Below are 13,672 nucleotides of genomic sequence, written 5' to 3'. Positions count from 1 at the left end.
AAACAAACCTTCCATTAATCGTTTCATATTCTTGTCTAGCCCGCCCCTATTTACTGAATTTTTATTTCTAATACCGCCAATGCAAATGACAAAACTAGTCTCTGATTTATACAAATACATATAAATTATAGAAACGGTGATGTCGCTTTTAATTTAGAGAAATCTTTATAAGCATGACCACTATCAACCTCCTTATCTCCTGCTCAGCAGTGTTCGTTTTTCAGCTATTTCATAAATTGATCTCCAGATTTGTTGTAGATATCGAAGTTTATTCAAGCTCAGAATATTGTCATCTTGTAATGGTTTTTGTCTTGACAAGCATTCAACCGATCTCAAACCTTTCCTATTATGCACGTCTGGTTTTAACTTGATATTATTGTGTGTGTGTGTGGGGGGGATATAAGATGAATATAAAAAAACTGCCTATTGCAGCTAGTACAATTATTGAAGACTTCGTCTTCGTAAACATTTGTCAAAGAAGAAAAGGTATTTATAAAATGATTCTATTAATATTGGGATCGAGACAAAAGAAGTATACGTTATTTCCATAGATTTGATTCCTTATGAAGCTAGCTTCACTGATGACGTATATGAATAAATAGACATAGTGGAAACCATTGCCTATGCAGCACCTGATCACCAACTATGTCGGCAAAAAAAAAAAAAATGAAAGTTTATATCCATGCATTTGAATTGAAGAAAAATACATTTAGATACTCCTAAAAGGGATGCTGCGTTGACGCAGTGACCTTGAAATTCCATTTAATTCGGATACATTGACGTTAACAATTGAATAGATGACATACAGTCTCCTAATCAGCCTTTTTTAAAAATAAAAACCAAATGTACTTCTTTTAAACCATTTTCACACACGAACTCTTAAATAAGGTTTGTATTGTTGTCCGTAGTACGCGTTATACGTTTGAATTTTGTTACATATCAAATATAAAACTTACGGTTTGTTCGTGAATTGTGTTTCTATTATTGACGAATAAACAATACTTTAAGACCGTGTAGAGAACTGACTACATATGATCTCATATTTTGAAAGATTTCTATGACAAAACATATTCTCCCAAAACAAATTTAGAAAAGGTTCACAAAGTTAAACTGCCTCCCCGAAACAAGATAAGGATAGATAAACAACGTATCTAATTTAAAAGAACTTGCATCGAACGATTCCATTGTATTGTTAGAAAACACAATCCTTGCTTTCACCCATCTACTCAAGAACCGATCCCAGGCACAAGCTATTGTGTTGTGAAACGTATTCGACGATGCCATCGACTCCTGCACTCGCCAAAATGGCATAGAATCTTAACAACATCTGATTTAGTGTGTCCTTGTCATCAGCAATATGAAATCTCACTTCTTACGCTCGGCCAAGTAAATAGCCTTTACAATTTAAGTCCAAATTACTTCTCGAGTGACAACTATGCTCTTTTATGTTTTTGTTTACTTTTCAGCTCAATGCTGGTAACAGCTTAAATTTACATCGCCCAAGTCACAAATAATGATCTTGACTACCAAACTTATTTACTAAACTAGGTATCTTTATCAGCATATCATCAACTTTTTTGTCGAAAAGTCGGTTGTAGAGACCGCCACAATATCAGAGTGAAGATTAATTGATCAAGTTTGCACAAGCACACCCTCAAACCCGCAAAAATGTAATAGCGATGTCATTTTTATTATTTCCCAAGTACATACATACATACATACATACATACATACATACATACATACATACATACAGACAGACAGACAGACAGACATGCATGCATTCATACAGACAGACAGACAGACAGACAGACAGACGTATTTATACATACATACATACATACATACATACATACATACATACATACTGTGAGGGTGCAAATTTCTGTCGATCTATGAAAAGCACATTACTTTGGCCCAGTGAACAATTAATTAGATTTATGAAGACAGGTGCTTGTTAAATTGCTATATTGCAATGATTTCTAATGTCTGTGTCGGGAAAGGATGTGATTTTTAATTAAGCCTTCGTTTACTTAGCCATTAGACGACTAGAAAGTGACGTTTAACTTCGATTTTATCGAAACTGTCAGAAATTGAAATTCTCCAAGACAGTTATTCGGAAAAGTAAAGGTCAAGTTGACCGCATTTTTGCGTCATGTTATACATGGCGGTAAATGTATTTAACTCTGATTGTTTACGCTAAATAAAGGGCATGTTTCCTACACGAAATTCCTTGGGCTTTAAATATTTCTCCCATCGAAAAAATCTAATCAGTCTGCAATTTTCCTGCAAGAGTGAAAATATGAGAGCTCCGAGAATAAATTTGGAAGAACAAAACTTGAAACACGAGGTATTTACGTCAATTTCATATAATTTGTTGATACCAATATTATGATTTGCATGAATTTATTTGCATGTTTTGTTTTTTTTATTCGTACATCAACTTTCTTGATATGAGATAACTGTGAGTTCGTCTGAATTCATACAATAATCTTCTTTATATAAGTTTGACGAGTTGGTTGAAGTTGTCGTCTGGTTTGTATAGGAATTGGGTATTCTAAGATTTCATGCATTACTTTAGTTGATATGAATGACGTGAATCCGTTTGTATTCACCGATCTTAGATGATTTTACGTATGATAAAGACTTGAATGTGTGCATTCGCTGAAAATAGCGTACTTAAGCCATATAATGAATTGCATTCGTTCATTTGTGTAATTGAGACGAGAATGGAACTATTATTCTCGTGTGATGTTAATGTGAGTCAGGATCGAATAGCCGTTAGGAAGTACGTTAATCTAAAGAAAACTAGGTTTGTTTATGGTCTGCCATGTTTAGCTGACCAGATAGCCTTGGTATCTGTCTGAATGCCTATATAACGATATCTGACCATAACGGCAGGGGAGTAATGATCGATACCCAGTAGAATAACCGACAGAAAATTTAGGTTGCTTCTCTGTTTATTTCAAAAACGGGAAATAGTTCCACCTACGAATACAATGACGAATCCACTGACGTAATTTTATGTATATTTCATTCAATTATAGATGATTTAATATATTTTTATTTCAATTTAATTGTTTGTCAGTTTTACTTTATTTTATTACACGTTATTGTAATGTAAATTTTATTCACTAGAGATGATACTTTTTTCAGAAGATATTTTTACCTTGACTGTTCGTTTTGTAAACACCAGGTGTTGATATAGATCCTGACCTTGATTCAAAATTAGTAGCAACCACGTAAACAAGTTCTATTTTTATTTGCAATGACTTGTTGTTTTCGAGGTCATGATGGGACTACGTGTTTAAGATGTCAACAATTTTTTCTTCTTTTTTATAGAGTAAAATGATTGTTTTTCGTCAGGGCCACACTGGGTGGACGTGCTCTTTAACAAGTACATAATTTCTACGTTCTTCTAGAACACGATCACGTGACCCCCTTTTTGCGTTTTAGAATAAGATATAACCTTTGTTTTGGAGAGAGATTCTCAGTAAAAGTTGGGCTGTTACAATGGACGTTGTATGTTGTGATGTTTGGAGTTATTTCAAATTACTTGGTATGGAGTTATTTCAAATTACTTAGATTCAAAAGAATTAATTCTTTTTTCCTGAAAAATACATGTGCTCATGTGAGATTCTTAATCAATGACAGTTCTTATAAGAAATTTATTCAGATTTCCAATTCCGGAGTGATATTTCTTGTTTCTACAAGGAACTGTAGACTTCAACACCACAGGTTACAGCATAAGTCATCATCTTCCATCTTGGATTCTTCGTCGGGATTCGAACATGAAATCAGTAGAACATTTTGTTATTAGGACTACTAAACTTTTATTCTTCGATTATTCTTGGATTATTTTGGATTTGATTCTATAAAACCGTAAGTTCATATTTTTGTTTGTTCATTTTTACCGAATTTTACCTGGGAAATAAATTATTATATTTTTTCAAAGTTTGTTGTTTTCACTCTTTCTTCTGTTACTGTTTATTCGAGCCTAAACAGGTCACATACGAGTATCCACGTACCGACTGATACAAGAATCTACGTATCTACATGCTTACGTATCCAACAACCCATACAAAGTTTGAGGGCCGGAAAGAGACGAGACAGTAGGGAGGTTGAAGGAGAAAAACAAAAGAGCGGAAGGACAGAGAAGAACAACTACCGTGACAATGGAGTGAACCGAAAGTTGTACAAGGAAATGACTGCGATTATTCACTCGATTCTATGATAAAACAATTATATCGTTTAAACAGATCGGCTATTTATATAAATATATCTTTGAAATTCGGTGAAAGATTTATTTTAAAAAAGCAGTGTATCTTCCTAATGTAATGTATTACCACAGTTGTTTATGTAATTAATTGAATTCTTTTGTTTTTCCATGTAAGAGGATTCGTGTCATTCTGTTTTATATATCTGCTCAGATCTCTATTTATTCCATCTATAAGTTCCACACTTTATATTAATATTTACTCGATCCGGGCGATAATACCGAGGGCGATCATCTCATTGATAGCGAGATCCGAATAAAGCGGACATCTTGTAAGAAGGTACAATCCGCCAATTAACCCACCCCACAAGGTGGGCATACATACATACATACATACATACATACATACATTCATGTTTTCTTGTTTAGTACGACCTTGACGTTAGGCAAATACTATATTTCAGAACTATCACTCTCAGATAAGACAATTTCGTTATTTTCTATATCATTTTTGAATCTCAATGCCATCAGGCATGTATTTGACAGGCGAGAGTGTATGTGTTTATTTACGTATTTTTATCCATCCTACTATCGTAACAAACTTTAATTTCTTTTCAGTGTGCATGCTGCTACAATACGTATAGTTTCGGCCTGTGTATGACTGCGATGTAAGAATTCTAGTCTTGTCACTCTTCATTTATGATTGGGCTTAGGTTCAGTTCTGTAAATGGCATAACACGAAATACCTCACTTAAGACATTACATTTCTGCGTAAAGACACGGTCTTCTCACAGCCGGGTGAAGCCATTAATGGTGCGCAGTAAGCGAATGTACTGATATGACGTTAGAGAAAACCCTCCAAAGTTTGAGAATTTTACATGCGCTAAATAAAGTTATCACTTTTGATGAGGCATGACGGACCTGAATGCCTGGCATGCATCTGATGATTGTAAGGATGACGGGCATAGAAGATGTCTTGTGTAAAGGGCATGCATATTTTTCTTATGTGCACTAATCATTTTAACATTTGAGCCTCATTAACTCTCAAAATATGTTGAGTATGTATGGCACGACATCCACATGTTACTTTTGTAAATAGTTTCGTCACCATTAAAGAGTTAGCTTGCTGTCACGTGCCTTGTGCCCTTACTGTCATAAAATGGTGCACAAATGTAATTGCGTATCATTCGAGACATTTATTAGCGATGGTATCAGTATCTGAAGCTACACCGCTTAAGTAACTATTGTCATTAATAATACTGTTTCTATAGCACAGATGACAGTTCGGACGTTTATTCGGCAATACTTTGGTTTTACCATTTTATTTCCTTTAATATGGCTAACAAATCAAGTATATTTTATGAACAATCTCAAATCTTTGAATTGAAGTATTTCAATCGACCCAAAGCCGCAATAGTGCGTGTTTATATCTCTGATTGGTTGGAGATTTATAACGAAGTCTGGAACGGTAACATTTTCTTTTGTAGTTTCTACATGTAACAATATAACAAGTTTATTATTAACTTTAAGCGACCACAATGCACGGGGTAAATTTCCTCAGTTAACTGAGATATATTTGAATATATCATAATGGTATTTCATAAAAGTTGTTAATAACAATAATGATAATAACTATATGTGTTATGTTATTAATAGTATCATTGTTATTATTGTATTATATATATATATATATATATATATATATATATATATATATATATATATATATATATATATATATATATATATATATATATATATATATATATATATATATATATGTGTGTGTGTGTGTGTGTGTGTGTGTGTGTGTGTGTGTGTGCGCGCACGCCCACCAAAGCGTGTCATTCAATGTTCCAAATTGTATTTATTAGGTGTTCTGTTATCTCTGAATACAGAAAAGGTAATGAAATTTTTTTAAAAAACTAATAGGGGAACGAAATCGCAACAAAATAACAATAAGTGAGCAAATTAGTTCTAAAGACAATGACTTTAACTAAATATACGTATTTATTCTTCATGTTACCATATGCAACAACACCTGTTATAACAAATCGTTACAAAATGTGGAATAAGATACGATACGTAAAGCAATATCTATTAATAAGTTTAATGAAGTCGGGTTATCTATTAAATACATATCATCTATTACCGTATGAAACACATATCTATTATATTCGTATAAAACACATATCTATTATATTCGTATAAAACACATATCTATTATATTCGTATAAAACACATATCTATTATATTCGTATAAAACACATATCTATTATATTCGTATAAAACACATATCTATTATATTCGTATAAAACACATATCTATTATATTCGTATAAAACACATATCTATTATATTCGTATAAAACACATATCTATTATATTCGTATAAAACACATATCTATTATATTCGATGACACAAATAACACATAATATAAAACCTTCCAAAATATCTTGAGTAAATTGTCTTTTGAATAATCATTCTGAACTACAGAATACAATTGGTTATATTCACACAAAAACGAGTTATCATAATGCACATTTTGTTTTCAATTTGTGCTTTGCAATTATCGGCATTATCCAAATATAGTATTCAATATCGTTTGTGAAGGATGAAATTTTATCGTAGGCAGGATTATTAACGATCGAAAAGATACAGACTTCTTTGAAATTTTACACAAGTGTGTTTGGAAAAATAAAAATATGACGATTAATCAAAGACCAATTTGTATATAACTCGTAGTTGTAGAACGGAGTGATATCTGTATGTCATTTCTTTTACGAGCAAGTTTTATATTAAGCGAGTTTTTGCGATTAAAATGATTTTTCACCTCAGATTACACCGTGTTACAATATTCTAAGTTATTTGTTAGAAAAATTAAATTTACAACAGGATGAAAAAGATATAAATCCTTTTATCCTAATTTTTCATTCATGCAAGATTAACAATTTGTAGATGCGAATACCACACCTTTAAACTCTCACGATCGATGGACCAAAAGCTTCATACATATGGAGCTGAGATAGATATCCAATACATGCTTAACAGCTAACATCACGACCTCTGTATTGTGTACATTAAATTTGTCTTTGTTATACAGCGGTGTTGAGCTTTTCGCTTTTGTAAAGGATTCACACACATAAATAAATTATCACCGTAATGTGTCTGGACGAATAAAAGGATATGACTATACTCATCAACAAAAAATAATTTATCTCTGTTTGGAAAGAATAGAAAATAAAATTCAAAATCTGGACATTCTGTATACTGAGAAAAGTCTCCTTTAAAAGAAAGGTAAAGTGCGGTATTCGTTTGCAAGAAATGTGAAGTACGGTACTCGTTTGACAGAACAGTAAATCGTGGTATTCATTTAATAGATATGTGAAGTGAGGTACTCGCTTAAAAGAGAGGTAAAGTGCGGTATTCATTTTAAAACAAAAAGGTAAAGTGCGAGAGCTAGTAGACTATCTAACTTTTGTTTTGCTAATGAGAACAATTTTTGTTATAATAATTTGTTCACGTGATTTCCTTGGCATAATCCAAGTCTATGAGTCCTGACTCTAAAAACATATCCTCATTTTCTTACATTGTTTAAATTTCTTATGCAAAAACCAGTGACCATAAGCTGTACTTTTTTACACCTAAAACCTACCGGAAATTATTAGCACTTAAAGTTTATTACCTGCCAAAAGCACCGATAACATATATTACTGTTCCTCCAACACTTAAGCTGATCAAGGAGCCCTATATTTAGTTACCTTTACGTTCTGAATATGAAACGCTCTAGAGATGTACAATGCAACATGAGTTCACAAAAAGAGTTACGTCAACATTTTTCTTATAAGCACGCGACAATTTACCGTCATACTGTCTTCGACAATTTACCTTCATTCTCTCTTCGATAATTTACCGTCATGCTTTCTTCCTTAACTTAAGGCTATCTTCTGTAATTTATCGTAATACTCTCTTCCATAATGTACCTTCATTCTCTCTTCAATAATTTACCGTCATGCCCTCCTTAATAATTTACCGTCTTGCTTTCTTCCATAATTTAAGTCATGCTCTCTTTGATGATTTACCATCATGCTTTCTTCAATAATTTACCGTCATGCTTTCTTCCATATTTTTTACCGTCATGCTCTCTTTCATAATTTACCGTCATGCTTTCTTCCATAACTTATCTTCGTGCAGTCCTTGATAATTTACAGTCATGCTCTTTTCCATATTTTATCACCATGGTTCCTTCAATATCGACTGCAATCTGCTTCCGTTGCAATGTTGGTGAAGCAGGTAACTTTATTAATAGGTCTCTTTGGAGTGACAATGAGACATACAAATTAACATAAACATAATTTGTATTGCTTAGTATGAAATTCAATGTCCATATACCCATCGCTGTATTATCATTATTTTTAGCAAACTCAAGCATGATCTTTAACAATCATCTCGAAACATCACAAAACTTGCTTCCATCATTTAGACGTGAAATTTATTGTAAAACCGCTGATGAGAGATAATATTAATGAACTAGAGATGGGAATCCCGTTAGAAACGCAAGTAATAAAAACGAAATGATTAGACCAAAGAGCGATCTTGTTTGTGTAAGCGAAGACTGGTATGACGCTCAGAGGAAACTCATACATGTATATTATCAGTTTTGTAACCCTTCATTAGACCCCTTTCCCTGCCACAAATATAACTATCAACGTCTATCGTAGATCAAACCATGTGGACCGGACGCATTATGTCGTGTGCTTTGTGTCAATTCATTTCTCTCTTAACGAGTTCAAAGGATGTCAACCAGCGTCTGTTACAGTCTGGATGCTTCATTATCTCTGGTATCGGTGAATAGAGTTAATTGGAAGGAGCTGAATGAGTCCAAACGGACTATCTTTAATTAGCCAAACACAATGATTCTTTGGACAACGTTTACTTGCAGGCCTTGTGAATACGTAGCGGTTTTTGTCGTATATGTGGAGTCTGACAGCAATGAGCCTCGACGCCTCAGTGGTTTGTGTAGTGGATTCTTAACCAAAAGAGTGTGGGTTGAATTCCTGATTATATCAGGACAAATCGACTGATTTAGTATTTCAGTGGACAAAGCATTTCCACAAATGGACTTGGCATGATGTAACACTTCGTGTGCTGATGCGCCGATAAACACCAGACCAATTCTGACATGGGGCGTATGCTCCATTCTGCTTTTCCATAAAAGATAGCATGAAACTAGCAAATAGCGTTACAATATGGGCACGGGGAATTTTTTTGCTACATTTCCGCTAGTTCCTCCTCCTTGGATTAGTTATGAATTACTTTACCAGATGGAAAGACTACATACATACACACATACATACATACATACATACATACATACATACATATATCTTTTCCAGACATTTAAAGCTTCATTTGCCTTAGTCTGTTATTCATGCCCTTTGAGATATGTGTGATCTCGGTGAGTAGCTGTGATTTGATGACAAACTCAGCACCAGCTACATGTCGCTGTAATTTACTTCGGCCGATCCAGAACACGATGTAGCTCACTGCTAATTCGGTTGGTTGCCCTTACTCATCTTAGCGAATTTCGCTCAGAGCAGCTACTAAAATGTTGAATCTGGCTAGTTGTTTACCGAACAGAGTCGCTTTACTTCTCTGTGGTTTATCTACTAAAGTACTGTCCCCATTAGTGTGTGCTCATTCCAGGCACAAATAGTGGTTGGGGACCCATTTGTCATCTTGTTAGATTTTAGACCACTAAGGAGGGATCCACATCTGCATCGGGTTAAGGTGACCGAGGCAATGTTTAGGACACCTTTTATAGCCCCTTCACCGTGCTACAGAGATGAGAAAGGGGTCGTAAAAAGGGCTTCTCGCCCAGATGGATGTGAAGTTTCACTGCTGCTTCGATTCAGTGAAAAGCGACAATGTCCCGAGTCGTCTCTGTGCAGGTCTGTAGCCGAAGCTTCCAATGTATCTAGACCTTCTGATTTGCCGCTCCACCATCACCACAGGACTTAAAATGATCTGGTGAAGAGGGGGATAGTGTTATGACATCCACGTGGGTAAGCTTTATGCGAGTGAACGTTACACATAGTTATCCTCAGCCTCTCGCCATTTCATGTCTGACTCGAGTGGTACAGAAATGTCTCTGCGTCTGGATCTGAGTACAGATGTAGCGGATGACCATCAGGTCATACCACACATGAGCTGATGCCGTGCGATGCATTTACAGCTCATTCCATCTGGATCTACTAAGAAAGACTTTCAAGAGGCAGCCAGGTGTACCTGTCTACTCTGGATCAACAGTCACAAGCGATACCGTCTAGTGTTACTTACTGTAGCAAGTGCAGCCTATCCTGTCATGACCACAACATACATACGTACACACACACACACACACATACATACATACATACATACATACATACATACATACATACATACATACATACGTACGTACGTACATACACACACACATACATAATGTAATGTAGCAAACGTTTGAAGATATTTTCGCAGTACATTCTGTCGTGGTCACACTAACCCGCAACCATTATGACTGAGGTGTGGGCTAGGCTCGCAATATATATGTCTGGGAAGAATGGGATATGCTCTGTTTGAGACATGAGTGGATTTAAAATAGAACCTGCTAAGGTAACGGTCCGACAGGTTGTCACTGCAGGGTTAAGTGGAGGAAATAACACGGTTGAGACACAACAGAGACAAATTTTGGGAAATTAGGGCTATTTGAAATAGGTGTCATAAAATGATATTTTCCAGAATAGTTATTAATAATGGCCGAACTTGAGAGAATTATTCTGACTTGATGAGATATCAAAATGTTGGTGGTTATATACATATAATAACCGACTACGAACAGTGTAAAACTAGTATATAGCTGGCCTAAGCGCTCTCGATTCTTAATGAGTCTTTTTCAAAGTCAAATGCAAAACATAGACAAGTCAAACAAATAAAACAGACAAACCGTTGTCTTTGTAAAACTTTACATGACTATGACTTGTTGCGGATGATGAAAGATAATTTAAATTGACCTAGAAATGGATGAGCCATAGCGTCATCTGTTATTTTATGTAAATTTATGTATGTGCAAATTATATCCCGGATATTTCATTGTTATAGTTGTAATGATAGGTTATTGGGTGACTAATAAGCAAAGTTAGAGAATCATTGAAAAGAGAACATGCCGGCTGCAGAAAGGTAGTTTTATTTGTGAATAGCTGTCTTTTTCTAGTTTTCTTGGTTTAAACCGCATGGTTTCATTGTTCTAAGGCGGCGTATCCAGTAGATTCCTTTTCTTTCCTGGTTTAGGAACTCCATTTGGGTTGTGAGCAATAAGTGTTGTATCACTGAAAGTGTAGCCATGGGAGGAGAAGTATTCTGTGACTGGGCTTCTGTACAGCTTCTTTGTCATCCAATCAAATCTTTGAAGGTTGATCCTTTTGTCTAGTTTTTCAGTTTGCTCACAACCCCAAAAACTGTGGAAACCGGATAGCTGAGAGAGATCAAAACTGATGACTCAGAAATAATTTCGATCACTCTTTCCAATGTTTTAGCCCAAATGCACGAAGCAATACTGTACATTTGATCAATAATTCCAAATTAACATTTGCAAATTTCCATCCTCATTTTTTTCTCCAAATATCTATGTTATTTACAACACAGCTGATTACCTGATTAATCTATATTTAAAACAAAATATAGAAATAATATGAGATTCTTCGCAGTAAAATTAATGGTCTCGTCCTGTAGCAAAGATGATTTTGAATCGTGAACACCAAACTCCACCCACGCCAAAACACCGATAACTGAACCATATGACGTATTTTATTATTGACTGAGCTCAACCAAAACGTGTAATCTCCCCCTGGCTTGGAGGGCATTTAATCACTTCAAATACCGTTTGTGGAAAATACATGATTTTTTCTTCTGGAAACAAAGATTTAGCTTCAAGAAATTACCTCTTACTGGACAAATGGCTCTTAAATTTTGTCGTGTAAAAAGAAATCGGATATAAATGCAAGGTTCTATCTGTAAATTTATCGATGGATAAAATATAATATTTGTGCCTCTTTTCTGAAATAACCTAAATACTTAATCCTCACTTCAAAGTTTGCATTTCTGCTCGAATTCCAAAAGCATGATCCTGAAGTCGAGTGTGAAAGATTTACTTCCCTTGAATCATTTGACGGGGATTTAGCATACGAATATATATAAAATATTTTAACTTCAAGATGAAGCGTAGGATATGATAGAAAAAGAAAGTACTAAAAATCCATTTTAATTCCTTACAATAATATATGTACATTTGGATAAAGTCTAGCTTTTCGTTTAATATATTATTCAAAAGAGACATGCGTGGATAAAGTCACAAGAGTTGCATTTAGGAATGACTAATATTTTATAATATTAGTAATCATAAAAGTTTTCTTCTTATTTATTTATTTATTTATTTATCGAAGATAGACACTTCTCAATTCCTTGTCATTTACTAAATTATTCAATAAAGAACATTTATAATTGCAACTGGAATCAGTGTATTTGGAATTAATGCAAATGCCCTAATGTTTTTAAGACAGAAAATCCGAGAGAGAGAGAATACAATTTCATGCTTCACATTTTGCGGAAAACGGATAAATTACACACACACACACACACACACACACACACATATATATATATATATATATATATATATATATATATATATATATATATATATATATATATATATATATATATATATATATATATATATATATATATATATATATATATATAAACAAATGAACTGAACCTTAGGAAGATAAGCCCTTCCAAAAAAAGTGCAAATAAATGTAAGCATGAAATAAAAGTAAATGAAACAAAATAACAAGGTTTTAAAATTTTAAAATTGTCAAAAGTTTTTTAAAAGTAAACTATAGGGGTAATATCTTACTTCCTGATAAACGTACGGTCTGAAGGAGAGACATGAAATGTGACAAAACTAAAATAGTGTTTATAGCATAGAATTGTATGGTATCCGAACATTAGTCAATATTTATAAAGTTACGGTAACAAATATATGGCATGGCATTGTCTAATGTATGACGTGATATTGTCTATTTTATAGCATGATATTGTCTATTATATATCATGATATTATCTTTTGTATGGCATGACATTGTCTATTATATTGCATTATATTGTCTATGGTATGGTATCATATTACATAATATGTAAGATAATATTGAATATTTTATGGCATGATATTGTTTATTATATGGATGGTATTGTCTATTGTATGGTATGACATTAATATATGATATTATATTGTATGTTATATGACAGTTTATTGTTTATTATATGGCATGGTATTGTCTGTAATATGAGATCTCGTTTACAAATAAATCGAAAAGATAATGCATGCTAACTTGTGAGATTGGGACTAATCTAA

The sequence above is a fragment of the Sinohyriopsis cumingii genome, chromosome 14 (genome assembly GCF_028554795.1).
Source record: "Sinohyriopsis cumingii isolate HCF-2022 chromosome 14, ASM2855479v2, whole genome shotgun sequence".
In the NCBI taxonomy this organism is placed as follows: domain Eukaryota; kingdom Metazoa; phylum Mollusca; class Bivalvia; order Unionida; family Unionidae; genus Sinohyriopsis; species Sinohyriopsis cumingii.
This window is presented reverse-complemented; position numbering follows the sequence as displayed.